Here is an 8,966-nt window from a genome sequence, read left to right as displayed (position 1 = left end):
CCCTCCATGTTGCCCTCACCCCCCCCCCCCCCCACCCCCCTTCCTGCTGCCTCCCAGTCACCCTCACAGCTCTGGCCAAAGACAAAATGAAATGTGTTCTCTATAGAGACAGGCAGACAGCAGGGACTCCAGAAAGAAGGGAGATCAAAAAGGCCACTGAAGCCTGTGGCAGTAAACATATGGTCGCCATTACAATGCTCAACATTGTTCACACCTCGCTTTGCCGACTGGGAGCCTTTACTTAGCAGTTCTGTGGCAGCTGATGAGAGGGTTACATAGTAGTCCCTCCCTGACAATATCACAGTTGTACGTTGATTCGCTCTTTGTCCCTACAGAGTTTCTACTGTTGTGATTAACATTTGATGTCTTCTCAAGAGGAACGACAATTATGTATTGTATTAAAGCCTGTTGATTTTTAGGGGTGGTGAACCATCCTATACAAATTGTCATGTGGAGACAGACTGTGATGTTTATTGGCTTTGGTAAGCTTTTGTTTAGGTTTACCAGTTGATTGATCAAATCAACATTTTGTCTCAGTAGTATTACTGACTTACATTTGCCACCTCTTGGACGTGACCAAAAAGAAACTTTCAAAGTCGCAGTATCCAGCCAAGTGCCGACAGTATCCAGCAGGGTGCTCTCTGGTCGATACGACCTACTAAAAGATATTTATATTCCTCCCTCCGCCTTTTGGAGTCATCTCCCAGGGACAGCTAGCCTATTTCTGGTATCTTTCTTGCTCATTCTCCCTCTCTCCCTCCCCTCCACACATCTCTCTTTCTCTCCAAACTAGTTGCTGAAGGTCACCCTCCTGTTCCAGTTAGAACTTAGCAAATAATTAGACAGAATGGAACCAGGACAGCGAGGGGAGAGGGGAGCTGGTGCCACGGCAACGTGACTCAGTGAGATCAGGAGGATGACAACCGCAGGTCTGTTACATCACCATCCCCAAGGAACACATAGTCTAGAAAGTAACAGTAGTACACACACACACACACACGATCAGCCAACAGACAGCTGGTGTGACGAGCTGTACACCATCATTTTAAGTCTGTGTTTGCAGGTCAGCCAAGAGAGGACTGCATAGAAGTCAATGCTTTTTGGAAAGTGAAAACGTTGTAGGGGGGAGATTACAAACGGGCCGGCATGTTACTTTTTTAACAATTTATTTGGTACTGACAGTAAATCAATACAACATGGCATGAAACCACACTTGAGTAAGGTGTGGTAAAATAAAATGCAAAATCATTAGTCACAGTCCTGTTACATTCCACACAGCCATTATATACAGTGAACAGGCTGCTCTTCTATGGGGCTCAGCAGCGAATGGCAAAGACAGATTTAGTTTCAGAGTGCGAATACAGTAGAGATCTTGCATGGCTTTGACCTGATTTGGGAGCATTGTTACACTTGTGGGTGGAAGACATGATTAAATCAGGTCACATGGGAATCAGCACATTATGGAACAGAACCTGAAATACTGACACCGTCGCTACCCCCACACCAGCTCACCAAAGGACTGTTTCCAGGACAGTTCATACAATGATTATTTCATGTGTTCTTAGGTGAGACATTTTCTGTGGGTGACAGTAAAGCTTAAACCGGTTGTAGCTGCAAAACCAATCTGCTTATTTGGTTTGTCCTTAATTGTCCAGTCCATCTCAATATCCTCTGCTTGGTTTGATGTGGACCACTGTGTAATGATCACGGAGCACTGGGACACCTCAAACATCGTCTGAGAAGAAAGCAGTCAATGATGAATGGAATCAATGAAGAAGAATTATGAAGGAATGCCAGTCCATTTTCCATTTTGTAATGGCTTCCAAATGACTAGTTTATTTGTGAGTGTTTTACACAGTACACTATCACTGTTAATGTAAAGATGATCCACCATGACATCAAGTTTGACTTGAGTGGGTTTATGTGAATATAAATAGATAATGGTCAGTGTAGGAGTAAGATTGTGTAAGAGTGTGTAGGAGTGGAGTAGGTGAGCTATTGTGTGGAAAGTGTGAAGTGTGTATTACTAGGCAGAATTCCGACACCGTCCCATATTTCAAATGCCCAGCCCCCCAGTCCTACGATAGGCCTGGCCTATCGTGATATGCTGTCTCCCCCTCATTTGCAAAACCTCGCTAATTATAGCCTAACGAGGTGCCGTGCCTACGGGGCCTTAATCACTTCAATATTTAAAGAAAGAAGTCTCCACGGCTTCGTTATCTAATTTGAGAGCATAACAGTGGACTGAGGAACAGGAAGTGACACGGTATGCAGCCAGACACACCGCTGCACTGGTTTACAGGCTGATGGGAACTGCTTTAATGTCCAACAGTATTTTTTAGTCCTGCAATTTGAATGAGAACTAGTCATACATGGATCCTGTTGCTATGCAACTATACTCTCATTCTAATTTTCACCAGCTTCACCACAAGATTGTACATGAAGCTTCTCAAATCAATACATCCATCTAATACAACTCAAAAACTGTGAAAGGTTTTGCACTGCTCAGACAAAAAAGGGTTTTACTTTCGGGTAAATCAGTGATCACTTACATTTTATACATTCCCAAAATGTATGACTGTTGCACTGATGAAATACGATAATAGAATATGTTCCATTTAGTGACCCCTGCTAGCCAAGCCCTTTGAAGACCTATGACCCCAATCCCTGTGTCTAAGACTTCATACCCATACTTACATCCATGTTTCAGGAAGATAGTATTTATTGTCCTGGTATCCCAGGAGACTGTTCGAGGACTAGTGGACCATGAAAGGCAGGTGAAAAAAGTAGGAATAACCGATCAATAACGTAAAATTCAACCCTAGTATCGGTACGTTTTACATCATCTTACTAAATGGCAAGACCATTAACAACATACCTCTCTTAATCATTAGTTTAGTTCAGCACTTCTGTTTCGAGTCCAAGCTCCTTATTTTATTAAACAAGAGGTCCCTCTAGTGGATATTAAAGATATAATAATTTAAACTCCTTAACTACAGCTTCCTACAACATGTATGACAAAAATAGTGAAACGTAGAGAATGTAGAAAAAAAGTAAGAGTGTATATTTAAGTTTATAGCAGTAGAATAGTAATTGTGTTAAATAGCTCTTTGCCGTTGGTGATCAGAGCAGTTCGTTCTCCAATGATCTAATTTATCTTGTGCCACTCAATACTTCCACACAGAACCCCCCCCCCCCCCCTCAACAGGGGTTCATAAAGTATTTACAAAGAAGTCTTCAGATTCTGTAAGTAAGGAGATGTGCAAGTTCCTGTGGGCAGAAGTGGAAGAGAGCATATGGTGAGTATCTGGCATCATGCAAAGCAGGCAGTGCCACCTCACTCATATCCAGAGGATACTGCACACTGAGAGACCAACTGAATATAGTTCAGGCTCAGTACTCTATTTTACGACTCATCACACATCAGGTAAGAGCCACAATTTTATGGAAATGCTATTGGTAGAAACTGGAGAGACTGACAGATGGTAAAATAAGTTTGGAGCACGAATATTGTTTATTATCAAATAACTGAAACATTATAAACACAGAGTAATTCAATGGATTGGTAGACTGTTTAATACTGTCCTTGTGTACAACTCCTTATTTGTACTAAATAATGCATACAGTTTTGATAGAGTAATAATAACTAGAGATCACACTAAAAGTCGGGAAAACAGGCTGAGAGCATTGTGATGAGTTATTATGTATTTTAAAGCTTCAATATCTCAATTTACAGACAGAAGAGATACTGCTGCAGTATCTTTGGCTCGTGGGTATTGTAGCAATATATAGCCTAATAACTTAATGAACGACCTAACTCAACATTTCTAATACTACAGTACAAGGCATAGTCAGTTTAGGCAGGTTTTGCATGCCTACAGTAGATGTAACATTTGCAAGTCCAGCTGTTCTCTTTCAGGCTTTCTATCTCCTTCAGGCAAATTCTGAAGCCTTTTACTTTTGGGGGAGTTGGTCATTATTTTCTGTTGAAGTAGGTGTATTGTCTTCATGAAATTGTTTATCTGTCTTAGCCAGATGGGAGTTGCTGTATGAACAATGACTTCACAAGATTTCAACAATGATATCTAGGAACCAAAAAGTTCATCTCTTTCTCATCATCGCGGGTAAGGGAAACTCTTCATTTACATGCATGTTCAATAATTGCCTCACAAAAATAAGGTTAATGTTTATAATGTGTTGCTGATTGGACAGTGAAGCATATTTTTCCATTCAGACACCTCTGTTTTGTCACAGGCATTGCCCTCCACTCTATGTCCTCATTTCCAGTCAGGTAAACAAAATCTGTGGTTTTTGAATTGCCTACTTCTGAAATAAATGATGTTATCAAAGGGAAACCACAAACCACACACAACCCTCATTAGCTAACCAGACAACATCTCTAAAAGTAACAATGTGTGACCTCTTTAGATTGGATGCAGCAGTGGCAAGTGGCGATGCTGACACGACAAACCCCATCAGTGATAATGGACTTCCCTCGACAAGCACAACTCAACCAGTCCTTACAGATGCGACATCTTCAGCAGGCGGCCCAGAGTCAGAGTCAGCAGAAGCTTCTGATTCGTGGGAAACAGCTTCAGATCTGACTCCGACTCCTGAGGAAACAGTTTCTGTTTCATGTGAAACAGCAGAGGAGAACTCGGAGACAACAATCACAGAAGGCAAAGAGATGGTGACTGGAATTAAATTCACTGCTGAAAACTCTGTGGTGAATATGCCTGCAAAGTCAACCAGCTCACCAGGGTCCCTCTCAGAAGTCACTGCTGAAAAAGCTTCCGTCCCACCTGGCAGTTTAACTGCACCTGTCACCTCTTCTTTCATTGAGATTCCAGAAATGTCATCTGTTTTGGCCCCTGTTGCTGTAGCAACTTCTGCGTTAGAAACATCTGCGAAACAAGTTGACAGTTCAACCATTACCGTGGGTGAGAATAAGTTGAATTCAGTACCACCTTCCACAATCTCCTCTGAGGAGACACTTGCTCAGACAGGAACTGGAATCACAGCCACAACCTTCCAAATTGTGTCCATGTCAAATCGAGATTCTGCATTTTCATCATCATCATCATCATTAGCGACACCTCAAACATCTGGCAGTACAACTCCATCTTTACAATCTACTGCAATGTCATCTATAGGCTCTCTTTCACCAGATACTACTCTCTCATCAACTGTAATAGCTACTACATCCTCTGAATCTGCCGACCCAACTGAAACCAAATCTGCAGGTGGAACTGAGAGCCTTCTATCCATCAAACCTAAAACAACACAGATAATCACACAGGAAACACCAACACCACCAGATGGAACCATCACAGGCTCTCTGGAGAACCTGGCTATATCTCTTCAGACTGCAACTGAGACTTCTGTGGACTCTCTTTCCCATGATACCTCAGTAAGGACTGCAGTCAGTGTTCCGGAAGCCATACTGGCGACACACACGTCCCTGCTTACAACATCACTAACAACAGCCTATGAATCTGAGCACCTTTCAGAAACCAAAACAACAGATGCAAGCAAGAACCCAAATGAAAACACAGACACAACCTCCTGTGGGATGCCAACAACATCACAAGAGAAATCAGATGCAAACAAATTGACCACATTCCCAATATCGACTCCAGAGAGGGAACCAGCTGTGATATCTTCAACCTCAACAGAACCTCCGGTCACGTCCACAGTCTCTGTAGCTGCGTTTGCACACCCAACAGAACCCCGAGCTCCCTCTACAACTGAGAGGACACCTGATGCGACAGAGAAAACCACACCAGGAGCTTTTATAACCACAAATGATGGGACTGTCTCAACCTCATCTGACAACCTTCCAGAACCCTCCAGTGACACAACCTCTGAAAGCACAACTGCAGTTGAGATGTCAACTTTGACATTACATGAAGGACACGTTACTAGTACCACAGACATCTCAACTGTTGCTGTGCCTCAAACAGTGGCAACCGTTATAACTACAGCCTCAGACAAGACATCACCATCATCAACCAATGACATCACAACAGAGAAAACTTCCTCTGAAATACCCCTGACTTCAGAAGGGGAATTAGATGAAAGCAAATTGACCACAGTCCCAATATTAACTCCAGAGAGGGAACCAGCTGTGACATCTTCAACCTCAACAGAACCTCTGGTCATGCCCATACCTTTCACTACCGGTTCATCACCAGCCTCACCAGCCTCACCAGCCTCACCAGCCTCACCAGCCTCACCAGCCTCTCCTGACACATCGGAGGCCTCAGCTACACACACCTCTGCAACCAAAGAAAACCTTCTGGGACAATCAGAGATTTCATCAACAACGTCACCAGCATCTGAGACATCAGCATCACCCCCACCTCATTATACGACACCCTCTACGACCACACCTGAGGCCTCAGAGGAAACCACCTCCCACACAACAAATACACCTGCCATCACTACTGACCGAACGCCACAACCTATACTTGAGACTTTAATTACACCAGCTACAATATCCTTAACAGAGCCTCCGGTCACACAGCCTCCAGTCACACAGCCTCCAGTCACACAGCCTCTAGTCACACAGCCTCCGGTCACACAGCCTCCAGACACACAGCCTCCAGTCACACAGCCTCCGGTCACACAGCCTCCAGACACACAGCCTCCAGTCACACAGCCTCCAATCACACACCCTCCAGTCACACAGCCTCCAGTCACACAGCCTCCAGTCACACAGCCTCCAGACACACAGCCTCCAGTCACACAGCCTCCAGTCACACAGCCTCCAGTCACACAGCCTCTCACACAGCCTCCAGATACACAGCCTCCAGTCACACAGCCTCCAGTCACACAGCCTCCAGACACACACCCTCCAGTCACACAGCCTCCAGTCACACAGCCTCCAGACACACAGCCTCCAGATACACAGCCTCCAGTCACACAGCCTCCAATCACACAGTCTCTAGTCACACAGCCTCCAGTCACACAGCCTCCAGATACACAGCCTCCAGTCACACAGCCTCCAGTCACACAGCCTCCAGACACACAGCCTCCAGTCACACAGCCTCCAGACACACAGCCTCCGGTCACACAGCCTCCAGTCACACAGCCTCCAGACACACAGCCTCCGGTCACACAGCCTCCAGTCACACAGCCTTCAGACACACAGCCTCCGGTCACACAGCCTCCAGTCACACAGCCTCCGGTCACACAGCCTCCAGACACACAGCCTCCAGTCACACAGCCTCCAATCACACACCCTCCAGTCACACAGCCTCCAGTCACACAGCCTCCAGTCACACAGCCTCCAGACACACAGCCTCCAGTCACACAGCCTCCAGTCACACAGCCTCCAGTCACACAGCCTCTCACACAGCCTCCAGATACACAGCCTCCAGTCACACAGCCTCCAGTCACACAGCCTCCAGACACACACCCTCCAGTCACACAGCCTCCAGTCACACAGCCTCCAGACACACAGCCTCCAGATACACAGCCTCCAGTCACACAGCCTCCAATCACACAGTCTCTAGTCACACAGCCTCCAGTCACACAGCCTCCAGATACACAGCCTCCAGTCACACAGCCTCCAGTCACACAACCTTCAGACACACAGCCTCCAGTCACACAGCCTCTCACACAGCCTCCAGACACACAGCCTCCAGACACACAGCCTTCAGTCACACAGCCTCTAGTCACACAGCCTCCAGTCACACAGCCTCTAGTCACACAGCCTCCAGACACACAGCCTCCAGTCACACAGCCTCCAGTCACACAACCTCTAGTCACACAGCCTCCAGACACACAGCCTCCAGACACACAGCCTCTAGTCACACAGCCTCCAGTCACACAGCCTCTAGTCACACAGCCTCCAGACACACAGCCTCCAGACACACAGCCTTCAGTCACACAGCCTGTAGTCACACAGCTTCCAGTCACACAGCCTCTAGTCACACAGCCTCCAGACACACAGCCTTCAGTCACACAGCCTCCAGATACACAGCCTTCAGTCACACAGCCTCCAGTCACACAGCCTTCAGACACACAGCCTCCAGTCACACAGCCTCCAGTCACACAGCCTCTCACACAGCCTCCAGTCACACAGCCTCTCACACAGCCTCCTGTCACACAGCCTCCAGTCACACAGCCTCTCACACAACCTCCAGTCACACAGCCTCCGGTCACACAGCCTCCAGTCACACAGCTTCCAGTCACACAGCCTCCAGACACACAGCCTCCAGATACACAGCCTCCAGTCACACAGCCTCCAATCACACAGTCTCTAGTCACACAGCCTCCAGTCACACAGCCTCCAGATACACAGCCTCCAGTCACACAGCCTCCAGTCACACAACCTTCAAACACACAGCCTCCAGTCACACAGCCTCTCACACAGCCTCCAGACACACAGCCTCCAGACACACAGCCTTCAGTCACACAGCCTCTAGTCACACAGCCTCCAGTCACACAGCCTCTAGTCACACAGCCTCCAGACACACAGCCTCCAGTCACACAGCCTCCAGTCACACAACCTCTAGTCACACAGCCTCCAGACACACAGCCTCCAGACACACAGCCTCTAGTCACACAGCCTCCAGTCACACAGCCTCTAGTCACACAGCCTCCAGACACACAGCCTCCAGACACACAGCCTTCAGTCACACAGCCTCTAGTCACACAGCCTCCAGTCACACAGCCTCTAGTCACACAGCCTCCAGACACACAGCCTTCAGTCACACAGCCTCCAGATACACAGCCTTCAGTCACACAGCCTCCAGTCACACAGCCTTCAGACACACAGCCTCCAGTCACACAGCCTCCAGTCACACAGCCTCTCACACAGCCTCCAGTCACACAGCCTCTCACACAGCCTCCTGTCACACAGCCTCCAGTCACACAGCCTCTCACACAACCTCCAGTCACACAGCCTCCGGTCACACAGCCTCCAGTCACACAGCCTCCAGTCACACAGCCTCCTGACA

This window comes from Hypomesus transpacificus, chromosome 5, assembly GCF_021917145.1.
Source record: "Hypomesus transpacificus isolate Combined female chromosome 5, fHypTra1, whole genome shotgun sequence".
Classification (NCBI taxonomy): domain Eukaryota; kingdom Metazoa; phylum Chordata; class Actinopteri; order Osmeriformes; family Osmeridae; genus Hypomesus; species Hypomesus transpacificus.
Note: the sequence above shows the minus strand (reverse complement) of the source record.